General features: G+C 46.8%; 1 long non-coding RNA gene across 4 annotated transcripts in view; it reads right to left on the bottom strand.

The window, feature by feature from the left end:
- Positions 1-398: 398 nt before the first annotated feature.
- The window catches only part of LOC131487703 (uncharacterized), a 28,407-nt gene continuing 8,783 nt past the window's right edge, over positions 399-20,022 (bottom strand). Inside the window, exons 3-5 of one of the 4 annotated variants that reach the window (XR_009249901.1) lie at positions 12,577-12,799; positions 9,044-9,238; positions 399-742 (exon numbers count right to left, since the gene is read on the bottom strand). This is a non-coding gene — a long non-coding RNA (uncharacterized LOC131487703). Of the gene's footprint in view, positions 743-5,687; positions 7,248-8,209; positions 9,239-12,576; positions 12,800-16,073; positions 16,469-20,022 lie in introns of those variants that run through there. The other 3 variants (XR_009249902.1, XR_009249899.1, XR_009249900.1) reach the window with 3 other exon arrangements.

Genomic DNA, 20,022 nt, shown 5'->3' on the forward strand with positions numbered 1-20,022 from the left:
CGACGGAGATCAGATCTTAATAAGACACTGCTTTGCCTTTTGGAGCAGGGCGGTCGTTTGTCTCCTACTCCAAGAGAGCTAGGAAACAGGAACTGTCTACATAGGGCTTGCCGTCACCCACAAATGTCACCCCTCCATTCTGGCACTGCCACGTGCTCTGACACCATCAGGGAGAGATCTGGAAATGTTATCCCTTCCTCTTCTTCAAGATTAAAAGAGTTGACACAGACATAGAGCTTGACAGGTGGCTAAAAGCGTGAGGTCCCTCATCGCAAGTCAGAGCTCCCGGTCCTCCTGGGAAGCATGAGGGACCCTGTAAGTTGTTGTTCAAGTGCCTGAGTGATGAGGCTGTTGGAATCCCACCTCTGACCAGCTGTGAAACCCTAGACAACTCAATGTCCAGTTGCCTCAGCTTTATTTGCTTATAAGTGGGGTGATGACAGCACTCATCTCGTAGGATTGTTAGGATTGAAGAAGTAACTAACGTGACTAGAACCATGCCTGGCCTGTAAGTGTTATGCTGGTCCCATGTTACAGGTGAGGGAAACTGAGGCTTGGAGAGAAGAAGGGCTCTTCCCCAGGCCACACAGCCAGTTGGTGGCAGAATTGAAGATCTGATCTCTGTGACATGATCTTCCAGCTTTGAGGAGCCTGATGAGCCCCAGCGAGGAGGGACCCTCCTCCTTCCCCATCTTCCCCAAACAGTGATGCTCCTTGCCGTTTGGACAGGACAAACAGGTACCTGGAAGAGAGGAGTAAAAAGAAGATGATGCGAAAAGAGATCAAGGCTTGTTAACACTCTGCCATGCACCAGACCGTCAGACTGGGACTCGGAAAACTTATTTCTGTAAAGAGCCAGCTAGTAACAGTTGAGTCCTTGGGGGCCCTCTGGTCTCTGTCGCTACTACTCACCTCCACAGGGGCAGCCACAGGGAATATATAAATAAAAGGGCATGGCTGTGTTCCAATAAACTTTATTTCTGGACTCTGAAATTTGAATTTCGTATAATTTCCATGTAATGTGAAATAGCACTCTTTTTATTTTTTACAGCCATTTAGAAATATTTTTTAAAAACCCTTTATAGCTGAAGGGCTGTATAAAGAAAAGCGGCAGGCCAGGTGCCTGAGGGCAGTAGCCTGCTGACCCCAGATCTAGAGGTTAGAGTCAATCAACCCTGACCACAGCTTCCAGATTCATGTTACACACGAGGAAACTGAAGCCTGGAGGGGGATGGGGAGCAGGGGGTCACTGGCCCAGGTGACAGGGGAGTGGAGAGCAGAGCTGAGATTCAGGTCCTCTGCTCTGTCCCTCTGCTCCATGATGCCCTCGGAGCTGGTGGCTTGGGTTCCCTCTGCATTTTGTCACCACCATATGAAGACGTTGTAAGACCCACCCTTCTGGGACATGAGAAGCTGTCCTAATGGAGGTGCCTATGTGATGGCCCTTTGGGGAAGCAGCATCTACCAGCCAATGTTTAGACAGGTTCTAGCCAGGGCACCAGGCAGGTGCCATAGTCCTGACTTTGTATGCGGCATGGGACAATGCTTCTGTCTAAATAAACTCTCTCTGGGTGCTTGGGTGGCTCAGTCGGTTAAGTGTCCAGCTTCAGCTCAGGTCATGATCTCGCGGTCCATGAGTTCAAGCCCCGTGTCGGGCTCTGTGCTGACAGCTCAGAGCTTGGAGCCTGCTTTGGATTCTGTGTCTCCCTCTCTCTCTCTCTCTGCCCCTCCTCCACTTGAGCTCTCTCTCCCTCTCTCAAAAATAAATAAACATTAAAAAAAATTTTTAAACAAGCCCTCTCTGAGCTCTGTGGCCCTGGTGATGAAGCTCACCGTTTTAGGGCTCACTGTTCTCACTGTACAAGAAAGACGGGAGGTCCACATGGTGGGTAGACATTATGAAATAATCCAGAAAAGTGGTTAGGGCTTCGGGACATCAGAGTGGGCAAGTGGCAGAGAACATGAGTGAGATGTGCATGTCTAAAAGGTGGAAACTGGACCAGGAGGTTTCCTGGCGGGTGTGGCCCGGGACGGGGAGAGTCCCCAGAGGGCCACCTGGCCTTTGTCTTGCTCTTCCCCATTCTCCACATGTCAGACCCCAGGCTGGCCTCTGCCTCATACCTCCAGACACGCTCGGCTGAGCCAGATGTGAGGCTGGGGTCAGGCGTCGCCCCCTCCCCTCGGGGCACACCGGAGACCCAGGAGTGCCCCGAACCCACACTGCTGCTCCCAGACTGCAGCAAAACCACAGCTGGGACCGCCTGTCCTCAGGTCTGAGCTTGTCGAGGATTCACCGGAAAGGAAAATGCCACACCTTGTGCAATGGGTGCAGGCTGTTTGGGAGCCTCTGCTAAGCCCGGCCGAGGGAGGGCGACCGGGGACCCCGGTGCCTGTCTATTTATTTTGTGTCTTTTTAAACTTGTTGTTACGGAAATAAACCCTCTCAAAGTGGAAAGTTTAGAAAATACGAGTAAGACCAAAGAAGGGACAAATGCAAACCACCCATAACCATGCCCTCCCAGAAGTAAGTTTGTTTTACTTGTCCTTCTGGTCTTTTCTGCGTACACGTGTGTGTGCGAGCTCCTTATCCAGATGGGATCGTAGGAGAAATTCTGCTTGGAGACTCTGCTTCTTCTTCGTTTCATACTGTAGGGAGGGTGAGCACGTTTCCACAGCAAATACATTTTTCGTTGCCGTCATTTTTGCCCGACGTCTGTTTTTGGCGACTCCCCTTCCGAAGGTGGATAAGCCCATGGATTGGGGTCGCAGGTCCCAACCGGATCACAAGATCCAGCCCTTTTTAGGGAAGAATGCTGGGGCTGAGCTCTGTGGTTTTGAGTAATGGAAAAGCCCCAGGCTCACGATTCGCAGCAAGAGCTCCTGCCCCAGCCCCACCCTGACTCATAGAACTGTCTTCGACTAGTCACTTCACCCCTCTGGGCCTCAGTTTCTTTACCCATAAAACGGGACGGTTGGATTAAGGGCTTGGCCAGCTCTAATGCTCCATGACTAAGCACTTGTAGACTTACAGGATTCCAGAAGCCTCTGAAAAATGTTAGCTGCTGAGAGGAAGTTGCTTCTCCCCTAGCCCTCGGCTAGCCAAGTGGAGGGTCGTGGCCCGGAAGATCTGAAAACCCGCCGTGGAGTAGCCAGGGACTATGGGTGCCAGGGTCTCCGGGGGCTGCTGGGCTCTGTCCACCTTCCTGCCTCCTCCTCCCCGGTGTGGAGAGGGCAGCGGCTGCTCCAGGGCCGGCACTGACCCCACAGCCCCACTGCTCCGAGGTCATGGTAGGAAAAGCCGGAACCAGTGGCCGCCAGCTGTCTGTTACATTTGGAAACACAAACGATGTGTCTGGGCAAAAAGCACGGCCAGTGCTGGAGCCACCCTTGGAGCTGGTGGGATCTGGGAAGAGCCTAGGAGAAGCCTCCTGGGCTGGGCAGCCCTTCTCCACCCCCTCGTCCTATCACCCACCCCCACCCCACTGGCCCTTCTCCTGGCCCTCCTCTGCTCCTGGAGCAGCCACTGGCTTTGGTCCATCTGGTTTGGAGAGAGCCTGCCGTGAAAGTTGGAAGTCAAGGCGGCTGCTATGTGGAGGCTTCAAAGGGGCAAGAACGTTGTGAAATATAAGCGGCAGAATCCCTCCTCCCGGGGGCGTGGACTTGTTTCCTTCCACATTCTCTTGCAGAAATCATCATCCTAACAACAATCATAGCAACGCCACTACAGGGTAATAAGTATTGCTATACGCTAGGCACTGAGCCCCATGTTTCACGAGCTTGTGTCATCTTCAGTCCCCACGAGACAGCTCCCCGGGGTGAGGTCCAGCTATTATTGTCCCCATTTTACAGATGAGGACAGTGAAGCTCAGAGGTTAAGCACTTTGCCCAAGGCACACCCCCCCCCCCCCCCCCGCCCCGGGCCTAATGAGTTACAGGACTACAACCAGACTCAGGACTCTCTGCACTTGAACTTGTTCGGTTAATGATACTCCACCCTTCCACCTCCTCCAATTTCCTGCCCCCAGTGGTCGGGACCCTCCCATAGCAATTTCAGCTTGTTCAATATGCAGACATTCCCAGAGACCTCAAATTCTATTGGTCCCCGCATCACGTGCTAGGTCCCCACCAGGCGTGTGCCCCAAACGTGTAAGGCTTGCTCCCCAGGCCGGAAGTGTACCGTTTCCTCGATGAGACAAGGGATATAGATCCTGTGCTCCTAGGGTGCATGTGTCTTTCCCATGGAGTCCTGGAAAGAGTGCATGCTTTTGAGCTATGTGCCCACTGCAGTTTGAATGCTGCCTCTGCCATTTACCAGCTGTGTGACTCTGGGCAAGTCTCCTACCCTTTCTGTGCTTCGGGTTGCTCATCTGTACAACAGGGATAATACTATCCCTTTTATATGTTGACTCTTAAGGATTAAAGGGAATGCTTGTAAAGTACTGTCACAAAGTATGATGCTTAATAAATGTTAGCTACTGATTTGATGACTGAAAGCATACGGTCCTGAGTTAGACGGTCTGGGTCTGATCCCACCTTATCTCTTTATCAGTTATGTATGTGACCTTGGGTTGTTTAGTTTTACCGTTCCGAGCCTCAGTTTCCTCCTCTGCAAAATGGGGATAATTTGGGGATCATTGTAAGGAATAAGTGAATACACACATATATCAGAGCAACAAATACTAAGTGTCTACTATGTGCCTGATATATATTAATTGCCCGATATATACTAAATTTACTATTAACTATCATCATTTTGTCACTACAGGCATCATTTTCTTACTATTATCATTGCTATTAGTCATGCATCTGATTTATGGATTCAAAATTATCTCACTGCCTCTCCTAGATGATCATATTTCTATTCATGGCACTACATGTTTAAGTCATTAATTCACAACGTCAGAATCATTTTTAATTTTTCTTTCCCCATCTACAATCATCCTGTCTTGTCTGGAATGTGTCTTCCATTAAAATTCTCTTTTCTGTTCCCACTGGCATCATACCCTTACCAGTTATATATACCTGATGTGAATGATTGTGGCAGCTTCGTTCTTGGGAGTCATTTTTGATGTGTGGAGAAGGAAAAGATATGATGGCAGTGAACACCTTCTCTTCCACATCTGCTCTCCTCTGTTTTATTATTTCTGATAGAAACATCTAAATAATTTCACCTTGAACGCAGTTCTGTTTACTCCCCTGCAGAAAAACATTCAATAGCTCCCATGCCTTTTATTATGCACACAGATTTTTGAGGCCAAGATTCACGACTTTTCAGTCTGGCCCAAGCCTACTAGAGGGGAACCATCGTGGCTGACTTCCTTCTACCTTGCACTTGGCTCAAGCAATTATTTTTATTCCATTCATGGTAGTTCTCTTGTCACTGACTGGTTCAGGAATGGGCAGTCCTAAGCCATTTTACATCAATGAGATCTGAGAAGAGGTTTGCTCAGGTCAAACAATTTTTTTTTTCTTTCTGTCTTTCAACATGAACAACCTATGCCCTGGATGTTGCTGGCAGCCATCTTGCAACCATGAGGATGACCACCATGAGGGCAGCATGAACACAGAGCAAAGCAGACCCAAGAGAAGAACAGAGAAACAGACACGGAGCCCTGATCAAACGACTCTTGGAGTTCCCCTGCCTCTCTGGAACTCCAGCTATGAAATAGAATTTCTTACTACCTACGCCTGTTTGAGACATGGTTTTATTACTTGCAGCTCAAAGAATCCTAACTGATTCTCACCTTTGCAGCTTTATCTCCAGCCATACAGAATAACCTGCCTGTTCTGAAATGTTCCAACACCTTTGGTGACTTTGCCCGTTCTTGTCTTCCCCTGGAACGCACTCCCCAGACTCTACTTGTTAGGGTCTTTTGCACTCTTCAAAGTCCGAATTCAAATGCACCAATGCATCCTCACTCACATTCAGGAAGACTGCTCTCCCATCTGAATCTCCAAGACGTTTTGTTTTTGCCTGCAAGCTCCAGAACACTCAGATTTACAGAAAGTTCATTTGCCTTCTTCACTGGGCTGCAGATTCCAGGAAGGCTGTTTCCCTTTTATTATCTCTGAATCCTTTAGTCCGGAACCCGGTATGCTTAGTTGGTAATTGTTGCACGAAGATGTGGAATTCAATACAAACGACAACCAAATCTCAAATGATAGTAACAAAAATAATCAGTGTTTTGTAAGGCAGAAAGGGATAGGATCTCTATGGGCTGAGCAGTAAGGAAAGGAATCTTAGGTCCTGAGATATGTGTGCCCCCAGTGGACGGGTAGAATTTGAACAGGCAGGGCTGGCAGGAATTCCTCCTTGGAAAGGGCCAAGCAGGTGCAAATGATCTGTTTTTCAGTTCCTCCCATCACTGCAGTATGTTGTTGTTGTTGTTTTTTAATATAATTTACTGTCAAATTGGTTTCCATACAACACCCAGTGCTCATCCCAACAAGTGCCCTCCTCCATGCCCATCACCCACTCTCTCCTCTCCCCCACGCCCCCCATCAACCCTCAGGCTGTTCTCAGTCCTTAAGAGTCTCTTATGATTTGACAGGCTCTCTGTACCTGTTGGGAAATGCGGTCTCAGTAATGAAATTCCTGTAGGTGGAAGAAGAGGAAAATAGGTTTTGTTCGAGTAGAAATGACATCTCCACTTTTTTATGATTAAAAGTGTCAGTTGGGAATGGGCTGCGAGTATCTTGAAATGGCTCTTTATTAGCCCAACCCAGTACGGGGGTGCTGGGAACAGCGAAGGGATGGTTCATCTATCACCGGCTTTCTTTCGGGTGTGCAGGCACTCCCTCTGTTTCAGTGGGCTTAAGTGTTCTAGGTTGTTATAAGAGGGGTTGTCTTCATAAGGTACTATGACAGACACATAGGTATGTATGCGCCAACTAGCTTGTTTTCTTTTCGGCCACACAAGACCATAGAGACCATCTGCGGACTTGTTGCATCCAAGTGTGACCATGCCTTGCCAGTGTTGCAGTGTGACCGTGCCTTGCCAGTAGGACACGGGTGGCACTGATGGATGCCACTTCCAAGCCTGGATCCTGAAACAGCCCATGCAATTTCCCTGCTCTCTCTTAGCTTGCCATCTGGCCGAACGCAAAGCTCCCGCTCCAGGAGAAGACTCTGACGAGGGCTTAGGGCACGGCAAAGCCACCAGATGGAAGAAACCCGGATCCCTGAGTCACAGCTTGGAGGAGAACTGCACGGGGTTGCTGATCAGCCAAAAACATCCTCATTGAACCTTGTATAAAAAAAAAAAAAAGAAAGAAAGAAAGAAAGAAAGAAAGAAAGAAAGAAAGAAAGAAAGAAAGAAAGAAAGAAAGAAAGAAAGAAAGAAAGAAAGAAAGCTCTACTGTGTTAAGCCACTAAAATATTGGGGTTTTTTTTGCTGGTTCGCCAACCTTGCCTAACATGGATGGTGGAGAGAGGCGTTAGCGAAATCTCTGGGCATAGGCAGATGACAGTTCCACCAAGATGACCAGTAAGGAACCGGAAGGAGGCCTTTACCGGTGGCCAGGAGGAAGACAGCTAATAGAGGCCCTCACTACCAGAAAGGTTCAGTGTTCACTCAACTGGCAAGGGGTGGTTTGTCCAGCTTCCTAAGGTTGGCTGCAGATGGTCCTTGCTGGGCAGAGGCTGGGCAGTCTCTGGAGGCAGACTCAGCTCCTACTCTTGGGGTCCAGTTACATGATGATCCTTCATTCAGGCCCCATGAACCTCTTCCTTCATAATATCCCTCCCACTCTCCTCCCTCTTCTGCCTTTAACTGCGGTAGATGTTACCAAACCGCCATCCACAAAAAAATAAGGCCATTTGAAGTCCCATCAACTGTTTAAAAGGTGGGGGTAAGTGCTTATATTTCTATGTACTATCCAGCCCTGCATATTATCAACCCAGAGGAGGGTACTTGTTGGCATGAGCACTGGGTGTTGTATGGAAACCAATTTGACAATAAATTATATTGAAAACAATTTCTTTTTTCATTTTTTATTGGGGCGCCTGGGTGGCTCAGTCGGTTAAGCGTCTGACTGTGGTTCAGGTCATATTCTTGTGGTTCATGGGTTTGAGCCCCGCATGGAGCTCTGTGCTGACAGCCCAGAGCCTGGAACCCGCTTCACATGCTGTGTCTCCCTCTCTCTGTCCCTCCCCTGCTCATGCTCTCTGTCTCTCTCAAAAATAAATAAACATTTAAAAAATGTTTTTAAATAGAAAACTTTTATTGTGGTAAAAAAAAAATGCATAACACAAATTTTGGCATCTTAACCATTTCTAAGTGTATGTGGTACAGGGGCATTAAATGCGTACACGTTGACGTGCAACCGATCTCTAGAAGTTTTCTTTCTTGCAAAACTGAAATTCTTACCCACTGAACAACCCCCCATTTCTCCTACCCTACCAACCACCATTGTACTTTCTGTTTCTAGGAATTTGACGAGTCTAGAAACCTCACCTAGGTAGAATATTACAGTGCTTGGCTTCCTGTGACTAGCTTATTTCGCTTAGCATGATGTCTTCCAGGTTCATTCATGTTGTAGCAGGTGTCAGCTTTCCTTTCTTTTGAGGACGGAATGATGCCACATCGTGCGCCTTCATTTATTTGTCCATGAAAATGTGTGTTGCTTCCGCCTTTTAGCTCTTGTAAATGATGCCGCTATGAACGCGGGTGCGCAAATCTCTCTTCAAAATTCTGCTTTCAGTTCTTTGGTCTAGACACGCACAAGTGGGATTGCTAGCTCACGTGGCAATTCCATTTTGAATTTCTGAAGGGACCACCATACTGTTTTCCATAACGGCTGCACCGTTTCACCTTCCCAGCCCCAGGGCACAAGGATGACAGTGTCTCCACACCCTTGCCGGAGCTTGAGATAGTAGCCATCCTAATGGTTGTGAGGTGACATTTCACAGGAGTTTTTAATTTGCGTTTCCCTAACGATGAGTGGCACTGAGCATCTCTTCATGTTTGTTGGTTCAATCTGCTTCAGTTTGTTATTTACATTTTTTTTTCGTTATTTTTGGAGGTCAAAGAGGAACTCTTACCACCATGATGAGATGTTTCCCCTCTCCAGGCTCGCAAGGACGATCCCAGCTTTGCAAACAACAGTTGAAGTCGGGAAGGAGTTGCACCCCAGGGGTGGTAGGAGAGACTCACGTTCCGCTCACCATGCTCGTCGCATGCCAGGTTTACACAGCACTCTCTAAAGTCACACACGCCGTTTCAATCATCACAGCAGCCTTGCAAGGTGCAGAAGGCAGAGGAGGAAATTGAGGTTCAGACATGAGAACACAGAAATAGAAGGAGACTGGTTCTTTAAAATCTCAACCACTGAAACAGACGCCTAGTGATGCGGAGTAGACATGGCTGGCTGCCCGCCTGACATCTGTTGTCCCCTTTCCCTTGTGTCAGAGCCCCGGGTTTCTCAGTGTGTCCACCCTCTCTAGCTATGAACAGGGCTAAGACAATAATGGGGGCTTCATCCTCTCGCGTAGAGATTGGTTTAGTAAGGGCCGGTGCAGTGTGAGGAGTATTTTAGGGAAGAGTTCCTCATTTAAAACGTAAAACAAAGACTGCATGGTCCCTTTTCTTTTTCTGGATGAGGTAATTCCTGGATGGGATGCCTAGGTACAGCGTGTACCAGAGGACCACGAGCAGGACCAGTCTTAGGAGGAAGTCAAGGGGCAGCAGGCAGAGCAGAAAAAGAGAAAGAACCTGAGTTCAATATCACTGAGTAATATTGCTAACACCACCTTCTTGTGATGGGAAATAATAAATCTCTATTGCCTGAGCCAGTTTGAACCGGGATTTTTGCTTTTTGTTTGGGAGTTTTTGTTGCTGCTGTTGTTGTTACTGACGTAACCCTATTACGTGACGGGTGGAATTATAAATTGACAGAAAAGCAATGTGACAACACGATTCGAGAGCCATCAATGCCAGGGGTACGTGGGTGGCTCAGTCGGTTAAGTGTCTGACTCTTGGTATAGGCTCAGGTCATAATCTCACGGTTCGTGGGTTTGAGCCCCACGTCGGGCTCTGTGTCAATGGCGTGGAGCCTGCTTGGGAGTCTCTCTCTGTCTGCCCCTCCCCTGCTTGCACTCTCTGTCTCTCAAAACAAATAAATAAACATTAAAAAAAAAATTAAAGAGCCATCAAGGTCAGAGCTCCACCCCTATCTCGGGGGTGCCAGCTGTGGGTCAACACTGTCCTAGGGACAAAGACTATTCTGGGGGGTCATGGGGAAGGCGAAGAGAGGAGAAGGGAAAGAGCGGGTGTAACTGTAGCTGTGAGAGGTCCAAATGGTAAGACTGCGCCTGTCATCATCATGTCCAGCGGGCCAGTATGGGATCACATATTGGGTCCAAAAAGAAACCTACTGTTCCCTGGCCTGACATTTCCATGCCGAGAAACTGCAGCTAAAAACACCCCTGGCCTCTCTGACCATCCTTTGCACTCTCTTTTCTGACAGTGAGTTTGGAAAAAGACCAAATGTTCTCCATGGGACTCCTCCCCCTCCGTCACTTTCAGATGCACCTGCCTGCAGCGGGGTCCCTTCTAGGCCCATCAGCTCCCTGGCAACTGCCAGAAGCCTGAAGGCTATTTTGAGGGGGGAAATGCTTCACGTTCATTTATGTGGCTGCCTATTTAGGCCTTATTCTTTTCTTCAGCTGCTCCTGCGAATAAAGCCGTTATCCTCACCTCCATCTACCTGATTCCTGAGTGTACTTCCCCTTTGATTCTGAACTCAGGAAGGAAGGCGAAAGGCACCATTCATTGGACCCCTACACCTTGACCCCAAACACAAAATTAACAAGTAGTTAACTCAATACAAAAGCTCACATCACCTCTACTAGTCTCCTGCTCCCATATAATTATACATCCTGCAGGATGGGGAAGGGGTCGTTTTAACATACCTGCGGTCATCTGGGACCAGGGTCCGAAAAAGGCTTTGGAAGAGCCTTGAAAGAGATCAACTGAGGGCTGAGATTTGACCACAGTCTCAGACTCAGGATGGACACATTTGTGAGAGGTATCAGTAAAGCAAGAAGAGCTGAAGTAATTTGACCCGTCGGGTTATGGGGCAAACCGGTTTGAGTCTGCCTCTAGAAACATTTTCACTTTCAGCCACATGGGGTTGAGTCAGCTTAGGAACAGAAAAACAGCGTGAGTGCGAGGATAGTAACAGCAGCCATGGGATGCGTCCTAGTAACAGCCCAAACGTATGGAATCTACGGTATTTTATTTAATTCAGTCCTCACCGCAACCACACGGATTAGGGACTCTATTTGCCTTCTTTCACTTTGGAGGAAATTGAGACTTAGAAAGACAGTTGGTCCAAGGTTACACAGCTAGCAAGTGCCAAACCTGTGTTTTTAACCCTACGGGGACTCCACGCTTCATACTAACTCCATATTGCGATCAAACTCTTCCAACCATTTTCATTTCTGATGACTTTTTGAGGCAATAATTCAAGGAAAGCAAAACATTACATGCATAAACATTTCCACTAAAATGTTCTATATAAGTGTGACCAGAGGAAGCAACTGAAATGTGTATCAGCAAGGAAATATTTTAATATATTAAGCTGTATCCAGTCAATGAAATGCTGGACATCATTTTATTTGCCTTTTTTAAAAAAGTTTATTTATTTTTGAAAGAGAGACCAGGGGAGGGGCAGAGAGAGAGGGAGAGAGAGAGAGAATCCCAAGCAGGCTCCTACATGGAGCTCAAACTCATGAACTGGGAGATTGTGACCTGAGCCGAAATCAAAAGCCAGACGCTTAACTGATGGAGCCACCCAGGTGTCCCTGGACATAATTTTAAAATAGTAATTCTGGAATCTACGTTGAAAAATGAGCATGACAGAATAAACGGTAAGGGAGCAAAGCAGGAGGGAAAAGCAGGAGGGAAAACGTTGCATCCACCATCATGGCAATAGTTAGAAAAAAACTCAACCTGGCCATCCATGATCCAAAACTGAAAGGAAAATAGGCAAGAGCGAAATAACTTTTAATAGTGAGTGGAGTCTAGGTTGATTTCTCCCTCTTCTTTCTTCTTTCTTCCTTCTTCCTACTTCCTTCTTCTTCTTTTTAGTATTTTCTTTTTTTTTTTTTTAATTTTTTTTCAACATTTTTTATTTATTTTTGGGACAGAGAGAGACAGAGCATGAACGGGGGAGGGGCAGAGAGAGAGGGAGACACAGAATCGGAAACAGGCTCCAGGCTCCGAGCCGTCAGCCCAGAGCCTGACGCGGGGCTCGAACTCATGGACCGCGAGATCGTGACCTGGCTGAAGTCGGACGCTTAACCGACTGCGCCACCCAGGCGCCCCTCTTTTTAGTATTTTCAACGCTGTAGAGGCCCTACCATGTCAAGAAACAGAACATATCTGCATGGGACACTGTAGTTAGAAGCATGTGTTTGCATACCAGCTAACTCGCTGGTGGGGAGAGGGGTTACTGGGCATACTGGAGGGAGCTTAATGTGTGGCTCGGCCTCCATTAACCTACAGATATCTCTCTGACCTTGAGAAGACTGTATCTGGATTCTCCTCCTCTCCTGCCCTAGGTCCCCTTTACCTTGAAGCAGACCCTGAGGTCACGAGTGCAGGTTTCTATAAGCATCTCACAAGGGTAGGAAACTTTGGCCCTGACTCCAGACAGCTTGAATCCCGAAGCTCCACAGAGTGGGGAGGTTCTCTGGAATTTTCCCGCGGTGCTGGTGACGTCACCAAGACGTGGGCAGAGAAGTGTGCGGGCCGGGACAGGCGGGGAAGCGAAGAGGAATACACCATAAACTTTTCTAGAGGAAATGAGATGCAAATTAGTAGAGAGAGAAACAAATGCTGAGGTGCTAGATGATGGAGAGAGACCTTCTCAGATGGTTAAGACAGGAAAAAGCAGTCCATGGCAACCCTCTGTACAATAGAATGAACAAGGGCTTTGACACGAGGCCAGGCTCCATCACTGGCTCCACTGCTATGTGACTGTGGGCAAACCACTTAACCTCTCTGATCCTCAGATTTTCTATCTGTAAGTGACTGTAGCCATTCCAAAAACACAGAGTTCTGTGAGAGGTTAATAAGCCTGAATAAGCCCTTCTCCTGATAACATAACTGGTACTTCCCTTGTTCTCTGTAGATATGGGGCTCTGTAACCACTGAGACAGCAAAACATTCCCTGTGCCCTCCACGCCCATCCCATGCAATAGCTTCTTGTCATTCTGTCTTTCTCTCAGATAAGGGACCAGAGAAGCCTGTCACTGCTTCGTTAGAGGAAGAGAAAGGGGTGTGAAACAAAGATGTCCTGGGGGCTTGACCCCAGAGCCCTCCTTATGCTCTGAGGGTGAGTTTCCAGATTGCGTGTGATGAGAATGGAAACATGAGAGGTCTAAGTCAGGCCACTGGGGACTGACACTCCGTGGGTGGGGACAAAAAAGGGACAAACCCCGGCTAGAGGGGGTGGCAGATGGGCAGACCAACGTGAGGGGAGAGAGCGCAAAGTTGTAAGGAAGAGAATATTTGTGGCTGGCAGGAGGGGAAGCCAGTCGAGAGACAGGGATGAGGGGAAGCTGGGGAGTCTGAGCCTTGTGAGGAGGGCAGGGGGGAAGAGAAAGGAGACACATCAGGAGGAAAACATAAAGAAGGTAGAGGAGGTGCCTGGATGGATCAGTCGGTCGAGCGACTGACTCTTGGTTTCAGCTCAGGTCATGATCTTGCAGTTTGTGGGATCTAGCCCCACAACCGGCTCTGCGCTAACAGAGCTCTCTCTCTCTGCCCTTCCCTTACTTGCGCCTTCTCTCACTCTCAAAATAAATAAACTCAAAAAAAAAAAAAAAAGGAAAGTAGAGAGAATAGGAGCTGAGAGAGACCAAAAGCATCTGAGAAACTGATAGAATTCCCATCAGCCCTCTGCCTCCTGCCCACATCACCCCCCGCACCCCCGCACAGCACTGGTAACTCTAAACACAACCTTAAGGGGAGCAGCCATCAGCCACTGGACATGGGGCTATTTCTCCGCAAGATGAGGCAACAGAAGTGCCATTGTTGGTTGACTTATCTCTGGAGAAACATGGCCTCCGTCTTGGGGGGGGTCCCTCTGCCCCACAAGCCTGGGCTAGAATAAATACAGTTCTCCATCCTTGAACAAGGCAAGCCATGGCTTGAACATGCCATTGCTGGTGTAGCCCCATCTGGGCTGGGAAAGGGGACTGCTTCTGAGAAGGCCAGCTTAGGTACAATTGGGATGCAAGCCAAATATGTCTTAGGTACATCCTCTCATTCTGGGGTTTCCCTCTGGCTTTTCCGGAGGGCTCAGAGTTTCCATGCCTTTGCTTACATCTTTGGTCACTGGGCCAAACTCGCTGGTGAGGAATGGTCTTCTAGATACTGACCCAGGGGCTAAAGTGACCAAGAAGACTTCAACAGTTCCGAGGCTACACATGGAGCCTCAGCTGCGTGGCAGAAGGGGGGACTGATCGAAACTTCTCTGGATGATGTCGTATGGTGGCCCTGCCTCCTGCTGCCCAGATTTTGTCGTCGTCCCCCACATCACTTTTCAGAGGCCACCTGACAGAGCCACTTACAGCACTTGTAAGACCAGGCCAGATCCCCCCTCAGTCCCATTTCCCACAGGACTGGGGTACGTGAGGGTGGGTGGGACTTCCTTTCCAATTCTACTGCAGGCAGAACGGGTCCACCCAGTGTGTGGTGGAGACTGCCCTCAGGACCAGGGTGTTTCCTTGGAGATGATGTCACAGCTACTCAGCATGTGTGTGTGTGTGCGTGCACGTGTGTGCACATGCACCTGAATACCCCTTTATGTTCATTGCATCTTAATATATTTTTATGTTTGTTCTTTTTTTTTTTTTTTTTTCAACGTTTTTTATTTATTTTTGGGACAGAGAGAGACAGAGCATGAACGGGGGAGGGGCAGAGAGAGAGGGAGACACAGAATCGGAAACAGGCTCCAGGCTCCGAGCCGTCAGCCCAGAGCCTGACGCGGGGCTCGAACTCACGGACCGCGAGATCGTGACCTGGCTGAAGTCGGACGCTTAACCGACTGCGCCACCCAGGCGCCCCTCTTAATATATTTTTAAAATAAGATTATTTGGGGGCGCCTGGGTGGCTCAGTCGGTTAAGCGGCCGACTTCGGCTCAGGTCATGATCTCGTGGTCCGTGAGTTCGAGCCCCGCGTCGGGCTCTGTGCTGACAGCTCAGAGCCTGGAGCCTGTTTCAGATTCTGTGTCTCCCTCTCTCTGACCCTCCCCTGTTCATGCTCTGTCTCTCCCTGTCTCAAAAATAAATAAAACTTTTAAAAAAAATTTAAAAAATAAAATAAAATAAGATTATTTGATTCAAAAGTGTGAATACGTATGTATATATTATATATGTATGTGTTTTATATATATATCATTATTGCTGATTTTGAATTTTCTTCATTAGTGGTTTATATATATTAAAATTTTATAATATATAATATATTATAAAATATAGACATATATTTTAATATATATAAACCACTAGTGGAGAAAATTCAAAATCACCAATAATGTAATGACAGTATTGTGGTTTATGTTATTTCAAAGAGCCCTTATCTTTTAGAGACACATAATGAGCAATCTACCAATAAAAAGATACGATGTCTGGTATTTGTTCAAAATAATCAGGTGGTGAGGAAGGAAGTAGGAGGTGCAGATAGGCAGAATGGGCCATGAGTTGGTAATTGTTGAAACCGGGTGATGGGTATGTGGGAATTTATCATACTCCTTTTTTTTTTAAAAAAAAGGGAGGTGTCTGTGGTCAAATAGTATTGGGGAAAACTGCGTACTATGGCCCCCTCTTGGAAACTTACAGTGCATCTTGGTGCTATATTTTATATCGCTGGAGAATAGGGACCATATGAGTGTGTTGAGAACCCATCCACAGAGACTCGCATGGTGCCTAATGCTACCAAACACTTAAGAAATGGTTGATGCGTGAAAAAAAAACCAAGGAAGGGTGCTTAGAGTAGGGACACCTGTTCACCTCTTTTAACCTAGTGTTTCCCAAATGTATTTGTTTATGAAAAGTCTGTGATTGAAGAGCACCTTTATATTAAAATCCTTTGAAATTAGTATTTGGGGACATGATCTCAGAGCAGGTTATAAATAGTACTAAAACTGGGCTCCCAAGGTTCCAGTGAGTTGGTAAAGAAAGCCACCGGTTTATAGTCCAGGACTACATGGGCCATTTCCCGCCTATAAACTGTGTTCAAGTTCCCAGATGGCTGGTCTTGGAATCAAACCCATGCTGGCAGTCCATTCTCTTTCTTTTTGCCCCAAACCTTCTCCCGATGTCTTCAATTGGACTAACCCAGTATTCAAGTGGAAAACAAGAAGAAAAGTGAACAGGACACTTGGAAGGTGTAGGAATGCTCAATGAGTGAAGCCAGTCTCCTTTCTCGTGGTTGTGGCATCGTAGGCGAAGTAAGCCTAGGGGAAAAGTGAAGAAACAGATAAAAACCTGGACATCTCCTTGAGGAGGTCTAAATCAGGAGAAGGAATGCAGGAAAGGATTCAGCAGAAGAGCCAGGGATGGATTCACCTCCACTTTCACCCCCTTTCCACTGGACTCACAGATGGACTCCATTGCCCAGGGATGGCTAGAACCCATTCAATGAGACATGGATGGAAGTGATGGTCCCATACCAGGCCTGGCTCATAACCACCCCACCACTACCACCACCAGACAGTGCTCCTACATCCTCCTTTTCCTTCCGCTGATGGAATGGGAATGGCCCCAGCAGCGTTGAGAATTGCGGAGCCTCCATTAACATGAATCTTCCATCGTCCCCAACATCTTACCTATCCAAAAACCCTCGTAAGTGTTAGATGACTCAAAAATAAATCTCTATGTATTTGAGCCATTATATATGTGTTGCTGAGTTAATTTGTCACTAGCTAAAATTAGGCCACAAAATACGGAAAGAGAAAGCCATCTGAAAGGTAGAATGAAAAATGGGCTAGGGCAGTACCTATAAAGCCAAGAAAGGACAGAATTTAAACTTGAGACATGCGGAGGTTGGCTGGGGGATGATGAGCTTTTGAGGATAATTTTTCTCTTTGATGAAAGGAGAGAACCATATGATGAAAGATCCTTTTCTTCTTGCCTACCTCCTTTCTTCAGCTTTGGACACCGTCAAATGAGGATTTAATGCCGGGATCTTCGGTAACTATTTTGTGACATGAGGCAAACCGCATTGAGAATGGAAGCTGGCATGTTAACAGTGGTACAGAAAGATGAACAGATTTTATGTCTGTAACACTATCATTGAACCACTGAACGAACTCTGGAACTACTTTTTTTCTGTACTTTTTGTTAATAAAAAAATAATAAAGGCTTTCTTTTTAAAAAAAATAACGGTAACTTCAATTTTTTGGACGTGCTCTATTCCAAAACCTATGTTAAGCTAAATAGATGCATTGTTACACTGTGTACTTTAATTTTCACAATAATAATATACAGCATTAAATGAGTAACTTAAGCTCTAAGAGGTTGAGTAAATTGTCCAAGGTTACATAGCAAATATGATATTGCATCCAAAGTAATAAGTTAAAAGAGCCAGACAAGTGCAAAGACCCTATTGCAAACTGGTGGATGGGGTTGGACCAGGAAAAGAAAAGCATTTAGTGGGTTTGGAGAGGGTACAATGGAGCTGGAGGGTGACTTTCTAACAAGACCATCTATTAAGATCACTCAGGTACCCTTGTCTATAGAGCTTTTTGGGAATATACCTGGTCAATGTCACTCCTTTCTGAAGTCCTTTTTTATTTACTACTCCTCAGCCAGTTCATTACAAAAATGCATCGGAGGGTGACTAGACTTTCTTTAACGTGGACTTACATGTTAGATTTTTACTGCTTACTTAGATTCTCCTCCACATATAGGCACATGGGAGAATTACCCTCTCTCAGCTCGCTTACAATTAGATGGGGTCATGTGACTAGTTTTAGCCGATGGGGTGTAAGCAGAAACGGCATGAATTATTTCTGAGCCAAAGCATTTAGTCACTGGTAAGAGATCCTTTACTGTTCTGTTTCCCTGATACAGCCATTCTGTTAAAATGCAGGTGCCATAAAATCAAACCACGCAGAATCACTGAGCTACTGCATGGAAGACAGCCGCTTTGAAGAATTGCCTGGACCTACAGTAGACTTAGCATGACAAGAAGTCACTTGGACGATCGCCTTAATCCACTGAGATTTTAGTGATGTGGCCACTGCAGCATAACCTGGGATGTAACCTGACTAGTGCAACTTAATATTCAATCCTTCTCAGAGATGGTAAATATTGATCACAAGTGTTACCATTGCCTCATCTATTCTATATATTCTTAAGCCATCACTGAACTCTTCCCCACTGAGCTGTAAGGCTTCTGAATCTTTCTCATCACAGTGACCTAAGCAGTCACTACCAGTTCACCAGAGCTGGAGAGTCAAGGAAAACCCACCCAAATCCTTCTGAAATCAGCACAAAATCCTGACTTCCTCCTGTAGCCTGCAAGGCCACCTAAGAGCTAAAGCTGACCCTCCTTCACTTTCTCGCTCGCTCACTCAGTTCCAGCCCCGCTGGCCTTTTCTGTTCTTCAAACATACCAAGAATATTCTCATCTCAAACCTTTACATTTGCTCTGCCTTCTTTTTGGAAGTGCTTCTCTAATGTTTTATACGGCTCAAATGTTACCTCTTCAGACAGACTTTCCTTTCTACCTTATTAAATTTACCCTGCACCCTCCCCCAATGTCCTCAGTAATAACAAAACACTGGTCTCTCTCTCTCTCTCTCTCTCTCTCTCTCCCTCTCTCTCTCTCTCTCTCTCTTTTTCCTGCTGTATTCCCAGTATTTAGAGTAGTACTTGATGCAAATAAGTGATTGGCCAACCCTGATCTAGACCATAATCATTTTGGGGAGAGAGGGTGGGTCTAGTTCCCCTTTGGTTTTTCCTTGGTGCTGAATCCATGTAATACGTACCTGGCTGATGGTTAGAAGACTTTCATTTCCCTTCCTATCATGGTGGGCTCATGTCTGTGCCCTTTTGTCCTCCCTCTACCACTCACACACTCTCCTCTCCTTCCCCTTCCCTCACCACAACCTCCCCCAATTAAGTACAAGTTTCTTTCTCACCCACACAACGTCTTCTACAGTCACAGTCTACTGTGGCTGAGAAACAGTATCCAGCAATACAACGGGTTTTGGCCCGGCCTCACATCCAAGTTCACTACCTATAACCTTTTCTGCAGGAGTTAACACTGAGACCCATCCAGACTTGGCTAGAGTGTTAGGCCTGTGCATTGGAGCCCAGAAGTTTTACCCGCTGGGTGTTTTGAAGAGAAGCAGCTGTTACCATTTGCCAGCTGAAGGGTTTTGCTTTTGAAATAGTCTATGAGGCGTGTTCAGGCAGAAAGGAGCGTTCTGCAGAAGGCCTGGGAAGGCCTGCCACTCATTTGGAGGGCCACACAACTGTGGGCAAACCATCAGGGATGTCTGGTTTCAGTAACAGTGCAGGAGAAATCATTGCATTCTTTGGGTATAATTGGATGCTAAGGGGGAGGGTTGGTAGGTGAGGTTGGGTAGTGAAAAAGAACATGGAATGCAGAATCACAGGACCTGAGATTAGAGCCAGAAGTCCTGAGTAAGAATGAGCAGTCTCTACCCTCCACCTTAGCAACCTTCCCTCCACCACCCCTACTCTAACAACAGTTTCTAAAGGCATCTTCCCTCTAAAAAGACATTTATTGGAATAAAACTCAGTGAAAGCGAGTTCAAACTCCAATTGGCTTAGCATTTTTGCTAGATCCAGAATCAGAAAGGGGTCGAGATGTTCTGTCCCTGCATCTTGTAATGGCAAGAAAGATCTCCCTCAAGTAAAATAAAGAGGCTTGGGACACGTCACCCAACCTTTCCAAGCCTCAGTTACCTCATCTGTAAAGGAGGAGTAAACTTTTCATAGGGTTGTTGCGGTAATTAAATAACATTGGCATACATAC

The sequence above is a fragment of the Neofelis nebulosa genome, chromosome 10, assembly GCF_028018385.1.
Source record: "Neofelis nebulosa isolate mNeoNeb1 chromosome 10, mNeoNeb1.pri, whole genome shotgun sequence".
NCBI lineage: Eukaryota > Metazoa > Chordata > Mammalia > Carnivora > Felidae > Neofelis > Neofelis nebulosa.